Below are 19,814 nucleotides of genomic sequence, written 5' to 3' on the forward strand. Positions count from 1 at the left end.
ACAAATAAATGAATTATGTATAAACAATGAGAAACAAGAAAAGGAAATAAATCGCAGCACAATATACAGATGATGTTTCAAAAGATAATTGTCTAATCATATATAAGAGGAACAAACCTAATGAACCCTTATTATGCTATCAGATGCCGAAAGAGAAGTCTATATAAGCCTCTTAATGAAGCAGAAGAAAAATATCCGAATCATGTAATAATATATGAAAAGTTTAGAGATCCTAACAGTATTAAGCTATTCAATCTAATGCAGCAAGAACAAAATATTCGTAAAGGTAAGAGTAATTAGTTTTGGGCACCACTATCGGAAGGAGAATTGATTAAAGAAATTGATTGTTTATATGATCTGTTATTATCTGATAATTAAGGTTAATGTCTGATAAATAAGGTTAATATTAGATAATTATAGTTACAACTTTTATAATATAATAGTCATAAAAGATAATTAGGTTAATATTAGATAATTAAAGTTACAAATTTTATGATATAATAGTCATAAAAGATAATTAAGGTTAATATCTAATAATTAAAGTTACAACTTTTATGATATAATAATAACAAAAGATAATTAAAGTTAATATTAGATAATAAAGGTTACGACTTTTATGATATAATAGTCATAAAAGGTAATTAGTTAAACATTAAACAAACCATCTGTTGTAACATCGAATGCTAAATTCAATATACTACCTAAATCGGGAATATTACGGTATTTTCTTATTATTACTCTCCAATCTACGTAATAACTAAATAAATATATAAACTCTACAGAGAGGTCTTGATAAATTGAAATGTTATGCCAATGAACTCTGTCTTTGAACTCTGCAATAAATCCTTCTGTTATATTTTGAAACAATGAAATTATTTCCCAATCTACTTTGTCAGCGTAATCTCTTATAAGGTTTTCTGATAATTGTTGAGTTCCAGATAAGCGCCCCCAAGAAACTTTATCTGCATGTTCTCGTATAAAGGCTTCAGAGAGTTTGTTTCCATAAGATATAGCATCAAAATCAACTTTATCTATAAACTCATTACTAATTCTTCAGATAGGTTTTGATTATACGATACTTCTTTCCAATCAACTCTATCTGCAAATTCTTTTATAAAGTCTTCTGATAAGTCTTGGGTTCCTGAAATAATCTCCCAATCAACTTTACCAGCTAATTCTCTTATAAAATCTTCCGATAACTTTTTCCATGAACATATTTCACTCAAATTAACTTTCTGCAGATATTTATGTATAAAGTCTTCTGTAATGTGATCATACTTATATTCCCCCTCATAATCATCATAACCTATAGATAACCATTGTTCATCAGTCAGTGAATCTAATATTTCATCTGACAAATTCATAACGTTAACATAGAGAATGTTTTGTATAAGAAATGAGTTCTTTTCTTTATTGGCTTTCTTGAACAAATGATCTAACATACCTATGGAGATGCTAAAATTTATTTTGTCTTCATCATTATAACCACCAATATCTAAATGTTTACATACACAATCAAATATAGGTTTGTAAGATAATATTTCCTTAGCACTAGTCATGTTCGTTTTTATTCTTAGATTTTTTTAAATTTATCTCATTTTTGTTGGTTTTCTATATAATAAATATAGAGAAAGATTTTGATTTATTACATGATAGACTTAAACTAATTCATCATGATCTTAAACTGTTAGTAGCACTACTAGAGAAGCAAATACTGTTAAAGGAAAAAGAATTATTAATAATGCAACAAGAAACATCTGATTTGAGTAGTGATGATGAATATAAATATGGTAGTGATGATTATGATGATGATGATGAGTAAGTTTACAAAAATGATTTAATTTTAATATGTGTATATGTGACTTTGATGGGTTATTCTCATCAAAGTCGTGTTCTAATACAACGCGTAATATGTAGACAATGGCAGGAGTGTACAATGTGAAGCGTTGTATTATGATATATGGAACTAAAAATAGTACAAAAATGAACAGAAATAATCCGGCGAAGATAAAAATTGAGTAGTAAGATTTTCTATATAGTTAATAAGATGAGTAATTATAGTAGATTTACTGTAGTAGAGTGAAGGCGACAATGTAAAGAGAGGGGAATCAGAAGATATTCCCGATTAAGAAAAGTAGATTTAATAAACCTTCTTAAACAATATGATAATGAACAAAGCAGAAGACAGATTAGAGATATATTCCCATTTAAACAAGAAGTAATTGAAGAACCGAAAATCAAAGTTGAATCAGTACCAATTGATGTAAAACTCAAAGAAACGACAATGAAATCAAGATTAGAAACATGGGAATTTACAACAGATTACAAACCACAAGATCCACTTGAACAATATATTACTGCAACATCTAAAGCTATATTGAACAGATTACAAATTAGCTTAAGTAAACATAGTTCATTAAAAGCTGATCTTTATATAAGTTGTACATATAAGAAAGGTAAAGAAACTCAAAACTTCTAATAACAATGAAAACCAAGAAATATATCAATCAAATAATTTAAAAGAAGAAATAACAAGAATAACAAAGATTAAGAACAAGAATGGATGAGTTCCAAGCTAGAGTTTCTGGTTGGGCTCTTATAAACATTAACTTTTTACAACTAGCAATCGTCAAATATACGCCACATACAGGGTCAACATACATAGATTTACCTGATAAAATTAAAAATAAACAAGCATTCATAAATGTAAAGAACGAAGATGAAAAATGTTTCTTATATTCAATTTGTTCCGCACTATACCCAGTTAATAAAGATCCACAACAACCTTCAAAGTACAAGCAAGCTGTTAAATACTTAGAAGAAAAATTAAAAAATATTCATTTTCCTGTAAAACTATGCGATATTCCAAGAGCTGAAAATTACTTAATATTTCTATAAATGTTTATGCATATGATAAAGACTATTCAATCTATATACTACATCACACACGAAACAAAAAAAGAAAATCATGTCAATTTATTATATATAAAAGAACAAAATGAAGATCTAGTTAAAACACATTATTGTTGGATTAAGGATTTAAGCAGACTAGTATGTGCACAGTTAACTAAATGGAGAGCTCGAAAATATTTATGTCATAGATGTTTGTTATACTTTTACTCCCAAGACGCTTTAAATATACATGAGCAAGATTGTTCGTTAAATGAACCAGTAAAAATAATAATGCCTGAAGAAGGTAAATGTGTTGAATTTAAAAACTACCAATACACAATGAAAATGCCACTTGTGATTTATGCTGATTTTGAATGTTTGTTACATAAAGTTATGGGTTGTGAAGAATGTTACCGAATAGTGAGCCATATACGAAAATATATGAACAACATAAACCATCTGGATTTTGTTATTATTTAGTAAAGAGCGATGGAAGTAAAACTAATCCTGTTTTGTATAGAGGTAAGAACGCTGCTACTAAATTTATAAGACTGTTAACAAAAGAAGCCAAACACATATCGAACATATACAAACAAAATAACGAATTACCATTACCAAAAAGTAAGAGAAAAGAGTTCAATGAATCTAAATGTTGTTATTACTGTAAGCAGGAGTATACTAAAGAAAATCATACAGTTAAGCATCACGATCATATAACAGGAAAATTTATAGCACCTCTATGTAATAACTGCAATTTAAAAGTTAAAGTACCATAGTTTGTACCAGTGATCATACATAACTTGACAGGATATGACTCACACTTGTTTATAAAAGAGCTTGGATGTAATAAAGAAGAAATAGATCTAATACATAATAAAGAAGAAAGATACATATCATTCAGTAAAAAGGTTGGAAGTATTAAATTGAAATATGTAGATTCATTTAGATTTATGGCTTCTAGTTTAGACAAATTGACATTGAACTTGAAACCTGAGCAAATGATACATACCCAACACTTTTATCCTAATCAAGAACACTTTCTGCTTGTAATAAGAAAAGGTGTTTACCCATATGGTTATGTTAACAATTGGGATAGGTTTAGAGAAAGAAAATTACCGTTAAAGGAAGCATTCTTCAACAAGCTTATGAACACACATATAAGTGATGAAGATTATGAACATGCAAAGAAAGTATGGGAAACATTTGACGTTAAGAATCTCGGACAATGCCATGATTTGTATTTGAAAACAGATGTATTATTCTTAGCAGATGTGTTTGAGGACTTTAGGGAGACATGTCTTAAAGCTTATGATCTTGATCCAGCTTGGTATATGACAGCGCCAGGTTTAGCTTGGGATGCAATGTTAAAGATGACAAATATAAAGTTAGAATTGTTGTGAGATTATGATATGGTATTAATGGTAGAGAAAGGTATAAGAGGTGGAATTAGTCAATGCTCAAACAGGTATGTAAAAGCAAACAATAAGTACATGAAAGATTATGATAAGAATAAAGAAGATTCTTATTTAATGTATCTAGATGCCAATAACTTGTATGGGTGGACAATGAGTCAATATTTACCGTATAAGGGATTTAGATGGTTAAGCGAAGATGAGATAAGAGAAATAGATTTTACAAGTATAACTGATAATTCTGATGCTGGTTATATATTAGAAGTTGATCTTGAATATCCTAAAGAATTACATGACTATCACAAAGACTACCCATTAGCTCCTCAAAATATATGTCCGCCTGGTTCAAAACAATCAAAGCTATTAACAACTTTATACGATAAGGAAAAATATGTAATACACTATCGAAACCTAAAACAATGTCTTTCACTTGGATTAAAACTTAACAAGATACATCGAGTAATAGAGTTCGAACAATCAGATTGGTTAAATAAATATATTGATTTAAACACACAAATGAGAACGAAAGCAACAAGTGATTTTGAAAAAGACTTTTATAAGCTCATGAATAATTCAGTATTTGGGAAGACTATGGAAAATTTTAGAAAGAGAGTTAATATCAAACTTGTAAGTGATGAGAAAAAATACGAGAAACTTGTGGCAAAACCGAATTATAAGAGTACTACAGTTTTTACGGAAAATTTAGTAGCAGTTCACATGAACAAGGTTAAAGTGCAATTTAACAAACCGATTTATGTTGGTATGTCAATTCTAGATTTCTCAAAATATTTAATGAACGATTTCCATTATAATGTGATGAAACCTAAATATCAAGACAAAATGGAAGTATGTTATACAGATACCGATAGTTATATATACCATATCCAAACAGAAGACGTGTACGAGGACATGAAAAATTATATTGAATACTTCGACACGAGTGATTACCCTAAAGATAACAAATATAAAATACCACCAATCAATAAGAAAATACTTGGTAAGATGAAGGATGAAATTAAAGGTACAATCATAGAAGAGTTTGTGGGTTTAAGAAGTCAGATGTACAGTATAAAAGCACCTCAAATAGATTTAGCAGATAAAGACATAAAAGGTAAGTTCGATAAAGAAAAGTGTTATAAGAAAGCTAAAGGTGTTAAGAAGAGTGTCGTGTATAAAGAACTTATATTTAACGAATATAAGGACTGTTTGATTAGCCAAAGAGAATATTATAAGAAGATGAATTTGATTAGAAGTTTTAAGCACGATTTGTACAGTATAGAAGTAAATAAGTTAGCTTTAAGTTGCGTGGATGAAAAGAGATGTGTTTTTAAGGATGGGATAAATACCCTACCATGAGGACATTATAAGTTAGAAGAGTTGTAGTTTTAGATGTAAAATTTTAGATTGTAAGTTTTTTTAGATGTAAGTTTTTATGATTTTAAATGTCATAAAAGCCTATGGGATCTCACTTTAACATTGTAGTTATGGGAATACTTTGCGCTGTGTAACTTTGTAAAAGATCTGGTTTGAAAAAAGGGCCCAAATTGCACTCGTACTTAGGTTAACATTCTACTGGTGCCCAATATAACTATAGAATTTACCAGATATGGATATGGAAGATAAACAGGCCCACAGATTTTAGGTCAAAAATTAACCACAACGGCTTTGTTAGGTCCCAGATAGTGGTTCCTGAAAATATCAGACCATGGAAACATCAAAAACGTGCCCAAAATTTCTGGAGAATTTACGAGATATGGGCAAAGAAGATTGCGAACCCTTTTATCTAACCTGTCTATACGAGATTATAGAGGGTACATTGTATAGTAATTTTTGGTACCTTTTCAAATTTCCGCGCTCTGAAATTTTCTGGAGATATTATTTTGGACCTAAAGATCACATTGCCATTAACGATGTACCGAAAATGTGAGGGCCGGTTTATCTACCCTACCCATACATGGTAAATAGTATCGTAATTTTGGGCACCTTTTTGAAGCTTAAGCAATCTGAAATTTTCAGAAAACACTATCTGGGACCTAAGGAATACCTTGTGCTCAACTTCTAACCGAAACTCCGAGGGCCCGTTTATCTACTCTGCCCTTATAAGGTACTTTTCATTGTAATTTTGGGCACGTTTTGAACTTTCCGCGGTCTGTAATTTTCAGGAAACACTATCTTGGGACATAGGGAAGACGTTATGATCAATTTTGAACCGAAAATCCGAGGGACCAATTATCTACCCTGCCCATATATGGTAAACTCTATCGTAATTTTGGACACTTTTTCGAACTTTTTGCGTTCTGAAGTTTTGACCAAACATTATTTGGGACGTAAGGAACACGTTATGATCAATTTTGAACCGAAAATTTGAGATCTCATTTATCTTCCCTGCCCATATCTGGTAAATTCTATACTAATTTTGTGCACGTTTTTGAACTTTCCACGGTCTGAAAGTTTCAGGAAACACTACTTGGACATACGAAACACGTTATGCTCAATTTTGAACCGAAACTCCGAGGGCCCGTTTATCTCCCCTGCGCATATATGGTGAATTCTATGGTAAATTTGTGCATTTTTGACGTTTCCGCTGTCTGAAATTTTCAGGGAATACTATTTGGTACCTAAGGAAGACGTTGTCATCAATTTTTAACCTAAAATCCGAGCGACCGTTTATCTTCCCTACCCATGTCTGGGAAATACTATAGTAAGTTTGGGCACCTTTTTGAAGTTTCCGCGGTCTGAAATTTTTAGGCCTAACCCTTTTGGAACCCAAGGAAAACGTGATAAAATTTGAACCAAAAATCCGAGGGCCCGTTTATCTTCCCTCCTATCAATTTTTGTCCACACTCCATACCTTATGGGACGCACTACTCAGTGAAGGACTATTATAATTGTATATCAGAGTCACAAGCTGAATACCGTCTAAGAAAATTACGCCACTGAACGTAAATGATTTACATGGTAATGTGACACCACTTGAATAATAAAAAGAAAAACCTCTTGTATTTTATTCACTTTAGCTTCGCACAGTAACTCTTAGCACTTTAATCAAAAATTTGGTAAGTTTCACTCGCGACGTGCCCTAGAGGAGAAGTGAGATTTACTGTAATTTCGTTGAGCACTTAGGTGCAAATATCCTTACAGGAAGAAGCTTGATCGTTCCAAAGATCAAGGCTAAATAAGTAATATTTGGGTACTAGTTTCAGTTAACATGATAGTGCAGCGGCAATGTAATGGAGTTACGTTAATAAAGCTGCCAGGCATAGGTTCAAATCCTTTTCTCGCCAAAGTAGCATTCTTTACGAAGTGATAGTGAAGAATCATTTCTCATATTAGACTTGGAATGCTTAAGAGTGTTGAAGAAAAAACATTGGTCGTGATAGAGATGATTTACAAATGTTGGTTGGGAAAGGGCAAGGGATTTACCAGGACATTCGAAACGATTCATTGATCTGCAGTAAACAATTTTCGTGTTATCATTATCAGAGAGAAATATTACAGGATTTGTTGGCCAAAGTTTGGGTAAAGCAATCCGATATGTAGTGGTAAAGTACCATACTTCCAAGCGGATAATCTGGGTTCGATTCCCTTCCAGTTAGTATAACTTTTTCGCATTAAATAATGGCTGCAAACAGATTTCTCTTGTGTTGGAGAACTTTGAAAGCATCACAGGCGAAAATTCGAAGAAACAGTGTGTGCCTTCTTCATCATACACTGTAATGATAAGTATGTTTCATATTTATATTCATCTCTCTCTCTCTTTCTCTCTCTTTCTCACTCACTCATTCTAACGTTTCCCTATTCTGTCGTTGTATCTTTCATTTCTTCCTCTCTTTCTCACGTACACACGCACTTCATGTGCGTGTGCATGTTCCAAATTTAGAACGGAGCAAGAGACCGATAAACCTGGTAATTATTATTTTCCATCCTCTCACCATATACAGTACATTTTTGCTAAATCAAACAATTACAGCCATTCTGTTCGAAGGACCACGAATTCATCCCAAACTGGGTTATCTGTCTATTCACCTAGAGGGTAGATACACATCGCCAAAATGTAGATATAGCGCGAGTTCACCAAATTTTATATGGCGTTGTGTTCCGCATTATATTACCCCATCACATTACTTCTTCGTAAAGCTATTTTGTAAACCATACTTTTAGTGGAAAGACTCAATATATCATTAAACACAATTGATGGAATTCTTGTCCTCATTAATGTATGGTACAGCGCCTAGTAAGGAAAATAACTGTTTGACCTGACCCAAGATCTCAACGATGATTGAAGTCGTACCTAGCTAGACCACCTAGATGTGAGGAAACTGCTAGACGTATAGGTTGCCGGAGAAAACGTGTTACAACAGGTCATCAGATCATCAACACATTGACGTTGCACAGTAACGACCTCGCCGGACTTCTTGACAGCAGATGCATATAGTGAATTTCCCACTTTCTATATAAAGTAGAGAACTTAGGAAAGCTGGCCTTTTTGAGCGTCCTGCGGCCAAAAAAATCGTTATCGAAAGTGAACATTTATTGCTACCTGCATTTGCAGAAGCCAATAATCATTGCAAACGAAAGGATGTTTTCACAGACGAGAATGTGTTTTTCTCTGAAACTTCAGCACCAGTCGTTTTGTATGCCCATACCACGCCTACAAGGTATTACCAACGATATGTCTGTCTCAGACAGCAGTGATGTTGTTTGTAAGTACCGGATTCGAAATTTTAACATTAAAGGTCCTGGGAGAATTCCATAGAATAGGGAGATGTTTGGTGGCATCACAATATTTATACTTTCTTTAGAATACCATGGTGGCATCTTTTCAACTGCCATCTATGCAAATACTGAACCTCCTCCAGGACGATAGGTCTCCATTCCATAAATGACAGTTGAAGGTAAGCTAGAACAACATTAAAAAATATGTGTTTTCATTAGCCTCCACGTGAGGAAAACGTGAACCCACATCTAATATATGTTAACTGAGGTAAAAAGAGTGATCAATGAACGCTTTCCTAATCCGCCACATACGACAAAATCTACCTTGCGTTTCTTAGTACAAGAGGAACATCAAGAACTTGCTCAAAACGAGCGTTATCTTTGTTGCTTAATTGAAAGGATTTCGCCAAGAATAAAGGAGTTATTGATACAGACGGCACTGTAGAAGAGTTTATGCAGAGCAAGGATTTTGAGAGCTACATTTGAAATGCCAACACACTTCAAATTATACATTCTGAAAACAAGTTACATCGATATCCATAGATTTATCTACTTCTATCTCTTTATATATAAATATTTCATATATATGTTCATATATATACATAAAAACTGCAAAACACTATTTCATCCGGATTGAACTCGGTACACTAACTCGATGAATAAACTATGGGGAACTTGTATCCAATTATTTTAAGTTCTGCTGAAACTACTTCATTTTACCTCGCTTCCTCTCTTCCCATATAGAGCCTCTAGATCGTAGATTTTTCTTGAATCAAATTAGAGCCCTGGTTCGTCACACATATTTTATGGACGTATCGTCTCCCTGTGGCTTCAAGTGATGGTGCGTAATTTATATATTATCAGAAAGAAAATGCATTATTCTAAAGAACATATATTTGATATATGTTTGTGTAAGGAAGAAGGTTATTAATATCTATGGTAGAATATTGTTAATATTAAGAAAAAGTTTACGTTTACTGCTGCACATGAACATGTTATAATATCATCGACGTCTGTCCTCTTCTAAGTTTTTATACAGCACAAAATAATAATATTCTAACTATTCCATTTTCAGAATCGTTGTGCATGATGGTAAAAATATTCTCACGCGATCGTAATATGTCAGATATTTTTCGAGATTATTGTCATTTCAGATTGTTATGAAATAGGACATTTCTCTTACTAAAACGTAATCATTACCACTTGCTATTTCTAACATAAGGTAATTTCAATAAGTTAAATATCATTAAAAATGTTATTAATATCTCAAGACTCTACTTCAATGTAGTTTACATTATTTTTGTCTTCTGAAAGTTATGGTAATTTTAAGCTTCTTCTTCTGGAAAAGTAGAGATATATTTTTTGAATTTATCTTTCACTACTTTTTTATCAAGCTCTTTTAGATATAAATTCATATAAATATTCCAACTGATGTTCTGAGAGGCATGTAGTTACAGCCGGATATATATACTTCCTCGGTTGGTATGTATTTGTAATTGTTTGAAATTTGAAAGTAAACTTTCTTTGTTCAGTTTTACAATAATCCTGAAGCACAAAATGTTTAACGTTAATAAACTTAACAGTGATTTCTAAGGTATTTATAGGTATAAAATCAGTTGCCATACACATAGCTTGAGAACAACTTAATAACAAGTAATTTGAAAATGATTAAATGAATTACAAAAAGAATAAAATTTTTAGCAAAGCATTACGTATGCACCAATCACCATACAGACAGTATGTGCGAAACTTACTGAAGAATAGTATTTAAGGATAAGAATGATATTTTCATTACTTTGATATCGAGATAAATTTAAAAAAATATAGAAGTCTAATTATGTTTCAAATACCAAAAACATTAAAACAATTTAATAGCAAACATTTTTCTTCTACGAGGGTCCAGCAACGCATCTTATTTATAGATTGATATTAGAATCTCGCACAATCAATTTTCTTACATGCTTCATGTGTTTTCTACTACACGATTTACGTTATGACCCTTTTTTAATATCTCCCTTTCGATAGATAATTTCCATGATTTGTTTGATTTATATGGAGTTTACAAGTATAAGAAATGTTAGAAATATTTGATTAAGTGTTTTCTTTGTGGTTATCAATTTCATTTTACTCACTATCATCTGAATTTTAGGTTGAATTTCAAAATACCCTCCCGGTCTACAAAAATTACCTTTTCAACAGAGTTTATAGTTTTCTTAAGTTAAACCAGGTTAAGGATTTTACCTATAATTTCTTTGTGTTAAGATAATATTGAACACAGATATTACAAATGTCTTTGTCAATAACCTTTGTTACCGTGGAAATCTTTCAAAATTTTGACCATATCCATAAAATAGGGATATTTTCAAACGACAGATTAAAGTGGTACGACAATAATTTTACTTATACTTGTGATTAATAAGAATGGGAAATTTGACCAGTTTCAGCATAACTTGCATTAATGCTTTTAGTAGATCGAGAGAAAACAAATATTAAGACCAGGATGAATTAAAGTGTTTACAAACTATACCAATAATACTAAACAACTGAAATTTTGTACCATAATCTCGGCTGGATTCGACAAAATCTGCTTCATTCAAAGGACGCAATTTTTTATCGTTTAGTTTATTATAAAGTCAATATTAAAACCTTTTTCCAAAGCATGTTGAAAATGGAATTCAACTGAATAATTTCGTCAGATACTCGATGTTTGTTTTAATATAGCGTTGAAGTAGATGCTAAAAGTATGCCACAAACATTGGAAGTTACATACCAACATACATTTCAGCAAGGAGTGTGAATAGCAAGAGTAAACAGGCTAATTTCATATCGTTCAAGAATTTTTAGGCACCCATAGAAAATTGAGTTTGCTTTTTACAAGGCGCGTTGACTGTATGTGACTGCTGGGCCTACAGAGACATTGTATGTAATCAGGAGAAGTTTTGTATTGAAACCACAGGAGCTACACTGTAGGTAGCATTTTAAGTTCAAATGACATCCAATATTGGCTTCAAGATTTTCCTTATCAGACTTCCACGTAATACATTTGTCAATGGACGTAATACAGGAATTTGAAATTGTTGTCAAATTGTAATGGAGAGTAAAAGAGAGTTAAATCTAAACATTCTGGATAACGTCTCTTACAGTATTTATTGTTGAGCCGAAAAAACGTCTTGTTTGTATTTTACTTGAGCATACCTTTCAGACACCATGAAATGAGATTGTCCAGAGCTGGGTATAGAAATTAGATTAAAGCGGGTATCTATCTTAACTCTAGGATAAGAATATAAGCTACAAGTTGTATGTATAGTAACGTCTGAGGTTGAGGCATGTGTAATAGAAGAACAATAAATATTAGAGATTACAGAACTTATCATTGTTGCACATTGGAGCAAAGTTGAAAGGTGCGAGCTTTGGCTATTTTAACTTAAACGATGAAAAACGCTTATGCAGAAATTTTACAATCAACCTTAAAAACGAGTATACGAACAGATAGAAATTATTAATTTATTAACCTTGCTTTGATACGAAACAGTATCAGGTTCTTGCTCTATATCAAAGGAAACCAGAACGGAAGGTAAATGCTTATTCAAATGGATAACTAAATTAACTGAATATTAGATTTACTAGTCAACATTGCTATATCATGGACGAAATCCACCCTGAATCCAATTTGTTTTTCAGTTGTACGTAGTGGTGAAGTGCTTTTACTAGAAGCTTTTCTAGTATTTTTCTTATCATATTAGTAAGGCTCTTATGTCAGTAAAGTAACAGGGGAGTTTGATGTTAGCGATGTTGTAGAAATACAACATCTTATTAGCAATTTTCCATTGTTCAGAAATTAATATTATAGAAAGACGCAAAAGAAGATACATACGCATACGGTATTAGAAGCATTAAGAAATTGTCAAAAAGTAAGAAAGAGGTCTCTGTGATGTACTGCAGTATCTGTAACAAAATCAGCTGTAATACAGTCTAATATGATCGGAGCGGTTTGGTGATTGGAGAAATGAAGCTGCTAATTGTAATCATTTCGAAATACGATGCACTTAAATGTACACCAATTTTTATATATCTATGCGTAATACATTACAAGAGATTCTCCAGTCAAGGCGTTCATGGACTACGATGTATTTCTTAACTATAATTGAAACTCGCGTTGCAGAAGAAGCAATCAGAGGTCATTTATGTGACGTAATTTAGTTAGTTACACACGCGTAATCAAGATCAAGGTTTTTGCTGGTAAACTAGGTTCAAACAATTAGTTGACTCATTAAAACTGTCTAATCCCTAGCTTTAGACATTATTTTAGTTAATGTATGTGAGAGCACTCAATAAATTCAACTGTTGTGAGAGTAGAGGCATTTACCGTTGGTTTGTTCCTCCTGTACTCCTTTCAAGTAATTTACTAAAATTATATTTTGATGTCCGTGGTAATTAGGATACGTTAGATTTTAGACATAGAGTTATCCTGACAAGTTCTTGAACATGGTCATTACTATTATATTTTAATGCGCTAATGACTAAATAAAAGAAAAAACTTGTTTAAAACAATTTTTTGAGATTTTGTAAAAATTATTTTCTTGTTGCATTGTATGGTAATACTTGCAATAGTCTATAAACCTCAGGGTAGCTTACTTCATTACCATTCAAGTGATATATTATTTTCGTATTATACCAAGTACAGCGTATGATATATGGAATTAACCGACTTTCGGAGGTTAAAAAGATAACCCCTATCTTGATAACCGGGGCAATATATCATACGACTTTATAAACGTTTGCGATTGATGTTATCTATGCTAATCCTGCTAAAATGTCTGCATTTTAACCACATAGCTACTGAACAATCGTTAAAGTAGTAAATGTACTCAGACCATATAAGGTCGTAGGTTTATTTTAACAAGGACCTCTGAAGAAGGACTGTTTTTAACATGGACATTCCCTATTGTAATATGGGTCATGATGATACTTCATTTTGGACGTGATAGGGTACGACAGAACTTTTTAAGGGAAAATGTATATAAGAAAAACAATTGTCAAAGTTATTATGTACTTCTGCAAGTCATTTGCGTATACTATTTCAAATGTATATTAATCTTGCAAGTAGTGTTATACCTAAAAAGTACCTTTGCGTAGAATTTGATTTTTATGTTGGTGATTTTTTCAAAGAAAATATATTTAAAATATATAAAACGTGGTTTATCGTTATTGTTTTAAGATTTAGTTCAATCTCCAAATATCATACCACTAAAAAATTTGTATTTACAGAAACCACAAATGACCGAGAATTACATCAGTGGTTAAGAAATAAAGTTGAAACTATCAATAAATTTAATTTGATTATTGTTTATATTTTTAGTTCATTCTTGTGCCAATAATGATCCTTTTTAAAGAATATTGTATAACTTCACTTATACATATAGACATTACGCTGTCAAAGAAAGTTAGATATATGGAGTGAGCCAAGTCTAACTTGAAACAAATGACAAGTCATTTATATAAGGCGGAACTGTGAAGATAAATTAATAAAATTCTTATGCGGACACCAACAACTTAATTGGTACACTGAATAAGTGCGTATAACCTGATTCCTACAGGACGGGGACTTGTGATCAAGAACACGGCAGTAGTATCACACAAGCCGTGTTGCCGTCCCAACATAAACTTACACTTTTAAAATAGAATATATGTCATTTTATGGTATGAACATAATTGAATATAACATGAAAGGAAATAATGAAAAGATGGGGTATTAATGGTGCCAAGTAAGAGACATATGAAGCTGTAAAGTTGAGAAAGTAGTAAGTACAGGTAAAAAACAAATGTACAGTAGAATAAACTAGAGCAACCAGTGACTAATTGGCTTGATACAGGATTCACTCAAAAAGACATATGTTAAAGTAGTCATAGAAAGAAGAAGCCCAATGTTACATAATGCGTAATTGTGAACAACAAATCTTCCTGTAGAGCAGCAATTCCAATTTCCTTTGTCTGGATTCGATATCTCGAACCGACATCTATAAATACGACTGTCCTGGGTTCAACGCTGTATAGGATCCTGCCTTCCAAACCACAGTAATGACGGCGTAGAGCCTGACCAAATACAGAAGAGCTATACAGAAAGTGCGTCAGAATCGATTATTAAAGATAAATGACCTTTGATAGGTGTCATTCGAGGGTATAGGAAACGTTAGCATGTGAGACAACGATAAAGATGAAAGGCGCACTTAGGTTACCAGTAATATGCAGTGCAAAATATTTTCGTAGTTTAAATACTGTAGTTTAGTCACTAATGTATATTTGTTCCTTCAGTACTGTTTTTGTTGTTGTACATTTGTTTCTTTTCCTGTACGGAGACTAAAATTTCACAACTTTACAGCCTCATATGTGACTTATTTGGCAAAACGGATAACTCACCTTTGGGTTATTTTTTCACGTTTCATGTAAACTGTTTTTACACCATAAAATTGTTAACATTATATTTGAGAAACTGTAAGTTTGTTGATTGGATGGAAACACTGCCTGTGTGAAACTACTTTCATGTTCTTGGTCACGTGTCCCCGTCCAGTAGGTGTCAAGTTAACTATATACGAAGTTTTCGTTTTCGACAAAATGTGGGGTGTAACTCGGCAAAGCCTCACCTGATATATATTAAACATAGAGGGTAAACAAGGCATTTCCGCACTGAGAATTATTAGTGGTCCATAGTCACTCAATTTTTATAAATATCTATCTGTGACGGTTCACATAGTCCCTTGTTACAGTCTTACAATGACTTCATAATACAATATTAACCCTGTATACGTGTATTCTTGGTTACAATAAACGAAGTTGTTTTTAGAAAAGTTATTTTTGTGGTATGTCAATAGCAATATAATACAACTGAAAATATTCTTTGACAGTGTTATCAAAATAAACAGTAGACATATGCGACAGAATATTTCATTAACATTAATTTCATTAATGACTAAGATGAGGGAATTAACTGGATTTACATCTAGGAAGGAAACAGATTAATTATATATATGTACACTGATCCCCAAAAATCTTACAAAAATAGCTAAATCTAAAATTATAACAAACTGGTTCATATTAGTTCATATTAGATATGTCTTAACTAGCAACTTGCACTAGAAATAGCAGAATCAGTAACTTGAACTAGATATAGAAATACAAGAATCAGTAACTTAAACTAGAAACACAAATCAATGAAAAAAGAAACATTTATTTTAATAATAACTCTGTAACTGTTTCACAAACTAACTGAATATTTTGGCTGAATCAGGCAATGCAAACTCTGTGCTTTCAGAGTCTGAGGAAGCCCATATTTTCAGTTAGTTGATGATACTCTTACCCAGTTATTTTTTCTAAGTAACAACTGATGATCGATTTGGAAAAATTTCCATACACAACACACTTTACTGATGCAACTTCTTCAAATGTCTTTTTAAGCAAGGGTGTTTCATAACATTGTAATTTAAGCTAATAATCATGACAAAATGTTATAAGTTCTAAAGTAAATACAATTAATGCACTCCTGCAAGGAAATACACTTTCATAATTGAAAACAAAGTATCTGTAATGTACATTACTTATGTGTATGAGTTGTTTAACCCAAAAATTACAGTGAATTAGCTGAACAACCTGGGAGCATGTAAGTAGATGCATTTACAGATACAGGAGCATTTAAAGTAGCAATGAATAGAGCCTTTCGCCAAAATACACGAATATTGCCATATTAATCAATCTTTCAAGTTACGAGAAAAAGGGTCACTGGCCAGAATCCATCCAAGACAGAAAAGAAGGACAAACGGTGCATGCATACTCCTAGATGGTCAGGAAATAAAAATGCCTTATGTATTTGTAGATAATAATCATTCTTCTCTGAAGGTACATTATGACAGTTTGCATTTCATACACTGACTTCATGTGTAATGCAAAAATGCACATACCCTCTTCGGGAATAAGTATCAAAGTATCATACACTATGTGATCAAAAGTATCCGGACACCTGGCTGAAAATGACTTGCTTGTTCGTGGCGCCCTTCAATTGGTAGTGCTGGAATTAAATATAGTGTTGGCCCACTCTTAGCATTGATGACAGCTTCCACTTTCGCAGGCATACTTTCAGTCAGGTGCTGGAAGGTTTCTTGGGAGATGGTAGATAATTCTTCAGGGAGTGCTGAACTGAAGAGAGGTATCGATATAGGTCGGTGAGGACTGGCACGAAAACATCCCAAAGGTCTTCTATAGGATTCAACTTAGGACTCTGCGCAGGCCAGTCCGTTACAGGGATGTTATGGTACTGCACCCACTTTGCCACAGTCCGTGCTGTATGAACAGGTGGTCGATAGTGTTGAAAGATGCAATCGCCATTCTCGTATCTTTTTTCAACAATGGGAAGGAAGGTTCTTGAAACATCAAGGTAGACCTGGACTGTGAGAGTGCCACGCAAAACTACAAGAGGGGCAAGCCCCCTCTATGAAAAACACGAACACAGCATAACACCACCACCCCCAAATTATACTATTGGCACTACGCAAGCTGACAAATTACGTCCACTTGGCATTCCATACCTTGCTATATCCACACCAGGCCATCGTTTCACTTCATTGTGTACCGTGATTCGTGACTCCAAACAACGTTTTTCTACTGTTCAATCGTCCAACGTTTACGCTCCGTACAGCAAGCGAGGCGTCGTTTGGCATTTACTTGCGAGATGTGTGACTTTCGAGCAGCCGCTCTACCGTGAAATCCAAGTTTTCTCACCTCACGCATATCTGCCATAGTATTTGCAGTGGATCCTGATTCAGTTTATAATTCCTGTGTGATAGTCTGAATTGGTGGTCTGCATATTACACTTTATGACCCTTTCAACTGTCGGCGGGCTTTGTCAGTCAACGGACTAGGTCGGCCTGTACGCTTTTGTGCTGTAGATGTCCCTTCCCGTTTCCACTTCACTATCGCATGAGACACAGTGGAACTAGGGATATTTAGAAGTGTGGAAATGTCGGGTACGTACTTCTGACACAAGTGACATCCAATCACCTGATCACGTTCGAAGTTCGTGAGATCCGCGGAGCGCCCCATTCTGCTTTCTCACGATGCATAATGACTACTGAGGTCGCTGATAATGCGTACCTGGTAGTAGGTGGCAGCACAATGCACCTAATATGAAAAACGAATGTTTTGGGGGTGTCCGGATACTTTTGATCACATAGTGTATTTCATTGTAGGCAAAATGTGAAAATTTGTGTAAATCATATTGATACAATATCCCCACACCGGTATATGGCTAAATGAGTTCCGCTTACAAGGTACTGTAAAGTAGGCTAAGATTATCAAGTATAATAGACCAACATAATAGCATAATAGACCAACAAGATATATCGATTCCTCAATAATCCTGAAACACTGTGACATCCCTCAAAAAGGACAGTAAAGTATCATTTTAAGTTTAACTAACGTAACTATTTTTATAACTTTGCTATTTTTAAAAAAAAGCATGCATCGCTATATATAGAGAAGTGAATATAACTTCTTTTTTACCCATTCCAAATCAGGACTTCCAGTTAGTTCAAAAACGTAACTATATGACAAAATACAGCAACTCAATTTTTAGAGGTAACACTTATATTCAATCAGGATGTCAGTACAGCAGCGAAGAAAGTGACATTGATCAAAGTCTGAGATACACTATTCTAACACCCAAACGTGTATATTACCGTAGTATGGAGTTCTTTGAGGACTATTGGCATATTTAAAATGTATAACAAGAAAGGAAAATAGATAATCAGTGAATATTGTAAACAAAATTGCAAAGTCATAGTTTTTCTTTCCAAGGTAAATTAGGTTGTATTATGTCGTATTATGACACTTCACTCAATACAAAATTTCTGGTAAAAATTTTCAGTTCTCTAGAAACTAGTAGTAGTAGGTTTATCATCCAATATTGAAACATAAAAATGAGAAATCATTATATCAAACAAAATCCACTAACCGTTGGGATCTGTTGATAAATATGGTTTAAAATTTCAGCAAGAATAAAATGCTCTCTACAGTTACGATAATAAAACCAAAAGTAACTTCATTTGACACACATATGAATCTTAAAAATTTATTCATAAATATACATAGTTATGGGATAAACATTAGCTTGAATATAATGTGATGATGTCATTGCTTGTTATAATTTAATTTATCAGAATTATACAAAATGCAATTAAAATGTACATGCTGTTTGTTTTATTCTGTTGCAGGTCTTCATTTGCTAAAAGATACATTACTTCGTAATTGGAACTAGCTTTTCAATAATGCATCATGTTCTGGATATAATATGAAAACATATTATGTTGTAAACCGCATAACAAGAAATAAAAATATTCCACCGCAACCTATTTGCATTTTTACTAAATAATTTTACAAATTATTTACATTTTAAGTAGCTAATTTTGAAATGGAGTAAATATTGGAAACACATTACAAATCAGCAATTTTATTAGAACTTACGAAACAATATATATATATATATATATGCATATATATATATATATATATATATATATATATATATATATATATATATAGAGGGAGAGAGAGAGAGAGAGAGAGAGAGAGAGAGAGAAAACACATACATTCCCACAATATAATGAAATTGCTGTTTTCCTTATGATCTTCCTAAACTGGCATACGTGTATGATACATGTTGTGGAATATTGCACAAGTACATTCTTGTGACGTCTGGTGTGTGAATTTTTATTGTTCTAATAAAGAACACGTACTGTATATTTAAAT

General features: G+C 32.7%; 1 long non-coding RNA gene across 1 annotated transcript in view; it reads left to right on the top strand.

Annotated features, from left to right (window-relative positions):
• LOC145683330 (uncharacterized) overlaps nt 1-19,412 on the top strand; it is a 369,470-nt gene extending 350,058 nt beyond the window's left edge. The window contains exon 3 of the long non-coding RNA XR_014131046.1: nt 19,280-19,412. This is a non-coding gene — a long non-coding RNA (uncharacterized LOC145683330). The remainder of the gene's footprint in view (nt 1-19,279) is intronic.
• Nucleotides 19,413-19,814: the final 402 nt, after the last annotated feature.

The sequence above is a fragment of the Thermobia domestica genome, chromosome 4, assembly GCF_964235325.1.
Source record: "Thermobia domestica chromosome 4, izTheDome1.hap1.1, whole genome shotgun sequence".
NCBI classification, from domain to species: Eukaryota; Metazoa; Arthropoda; class Insecta; order Zygentoma; family Lepismatidae; genus Thermobia; species Thermobia domestica.